Source organism: Clinocottus analis, unplaced genomic scaffold (assembly GCF_023055335.1).
Source record: "Clinocottus analis isolate CAN_PGR_092001 unplaced genomic scaffold, fCliAna1.0.p SCAF_8, whole genome shotgun sequence".
NCBI classification, from domain to species: Eukaryota; Metazoa; Chordata; class Actinopteri; order Perciformes; family Cottidae; genus Clinocottus; species Clinocottus analis.
Genome location: NW_027176240.1, coordinates 683299 through 685798, shown reverse-complemented (window position 1 = coordinate 685798; position 2500 = coordinate 683299). Strand labels below are relative to the sequence as shown.

General features: G+C 41.0%; 1 protein-coding gene across 6 annotated transcripts in view; it reads right to left on the bottom strand.

Annotated features, from left to right (window-relative positions):
* Positions 1–2500, bottom strand: part of wdpcp (WD repeat containing planar cell polarity effector) — a 63858-nt gene that overhangs the window by 42641 nt on the left and 18717 nt on the right. The window lies entirely within an intron of this gene.

Here is a 2500-nt window from a genome sequence, read left to right as displayed (position 1 = left end):
TTTTAACCAAACGTTCATGACTTTTAATCAAACGTTCATGACTTTTAATCAAATGTTCATGACTTTAACAAATTTACATAACTTTTCACAAAATCTCATGTCTTTTAACAACATCTTAATGACTTTAAACCAAGATTTCATGTCTTTTAACCAAATTCCCATGACTTTTAAACACATTTTCATGACTTCTAACCAAATTTCCATGACTTTAAACAGTAAAAAGTGATAAAATGTAGTATTTAAACTAACAATGAGGATTCAAAGCATACAGTAAACCTTAAATGACTCAAATGAATGAGAGACAATAGTTTGATTCAAAGAATAAACATTCATATAGATGCCTGTATGTATGCTGCTGATATTTTGAGCCTCTTTCTTTTAAAAGCAGATTCATTATTTATAACTCAGCGTGAATGAACGTCATGAACACATGAAAATAACACATTTACACGGCTTTTACACAACTTTTGGGACTTTATTTAAGGTCTTTTCCAGGTTTCCTATGACCGTACCGAGGCGGTGAACAGGTGTACAGACGTTTTCGCCGCTCAACCCACCGTCATACGAGGTGGACAAAATAATAGGAACAGTATAATACGATTTAAGAGCATCGTCTTACAAAAAAACGTCCATTTAAGTTAAAGAAAACGTCTCTGAAACGGTTTCAACACAAACGAACAATTCATGAAGGTTGAATTCATGTCACAAACGCTGTTTATTTTTTACTTCCACGCACCAATCACAGTTCAGCACCATTTGCACACAGAACGACAACATTCAGAATTTGATTCGTGTCGCGTAAACATTGTTCTCAATTAGTCTTCACTCCATGTGAGGTTTTCAGATTAAGACATGTGGGATGTGCCGATATTATTCTGGTCTAAGAGGATTTCGTTTGTGCACATAAACAGCTCATTCAGAGCGAGCGTCTCGATTGAGGGTTTGAGGGCATTTTGCCGGTTTGCAGCCGGCCAACAGTTTGCAAGCCTGTTGCAGAACCGCGACAACCAGGGAACGCCACGGCGCTGCAAGACGAGGGAAATTAAAGTGATTTAAAGATTGTAGCCGCAGGAGCATGCAGGGTTGCACATGAACGGCAATACTTGTGCAATATTTCGCAAACTACTCTCTCATAGGCTATTTCTTAGCAATAAAACACGTAATAAGTAACACAAACTTTGTTGTTGTTGTTGTTGTTGTTGTTATACTTATCTACTCATGAATATTTTAAGTTACAGTGAAGTTTTGGAGTGTAAGGTACCTTTGTGTATTACGGGCCTTAATATTGAGGCAGTATTTGTTTTTTAAGTGGACGTAGTCGTGATGTTTTGGACCCTGGAGTTTGGTGAACGTGTTGTCGCCATGTTGTTTTAATTTGAATTAAATAAACAGGAAGTGATCATATCTGGACTGAGGAGTGAGGTATATGTCTCTGGTGTCAACCTGTCAATCACAGTAAGCCCCGGCCCTAAAGCGTCCCCTGCTTATTGTGGTCTGTTTGACTATGACAGACCATAATGTACTAAATGAACATCATGCTGTATAAAGAAGACTAGAAACTAGAGATTGAGACATAAACTCATGTTTACAATGTTTACTGAGAAGTAGAGTCACTTATATAGACTTCTATACAACCAGAGGAGTCGCCCCCTGGTGGTCAGGAGAGAGAATGCAGCTTTAACACATGAAGCATAGACTTCTATACAACCAGAGGAGTCACCCCCTGGTGGTCAGGAGAGAGAATGCAGCTTTAAACATGAAGCATAGACTTCTATACAACCAGAGGAGTCAACCCCTGGTGGTCAGGAGAGAGAATGCAGCTTTAACACATGAAGCATAGACTTCTATACAACCAGAGGAGTCGCCCCCTGGTGGTCAGGAGAGAGAATGCAGCTTTAACACATGAAGCATAGACTTCTATACAACCAGAGGAGTCAACCCCTGGTGGTCAGGAGAGAGAATGCAGCTTTAAACATGAAGCATAGACTTCTATACAACCAGAAGAGTCAACCCCTGGTGGTCAGGAGAGAGAATGCAGCTTTAACACATGAAGCATAGACTTCTATACAACCAGAGGAGTCAACCCCTGGTGGTCAGGAGAGAGAATGAGCGCCTACATCGACATTAAGATAAATGCAAAACTTCAAACGAACATACTTGAATCTAATCTTCTGTAAATGCTTTTCGTGTCATGACCTGAGCCGTCGTAACACCAGCGAGTGAAAGTGTTGTGATGCTTCTGGATGCTGATTCTCCCCCCACCCTCCCTCTCCTCCCCCCTCCTCCTCCCTCCACTCTGATATCAAGCCACACTTTAGTAATCCTCCAAATGAAAGGATTTGGAGCGAGAGCGTCGTCTCTCCACTGAAGATTGGAATGAAAGAGAAGGCAGCTTCTGGGACGAGAGAGGGGAGGGAGGGGAACCCCGTGGTGAGAGAGGACGAGAGACTACACTAAATGAGAGGGAACACAAATATGTGTGTGTTTTTTAAACGAGACA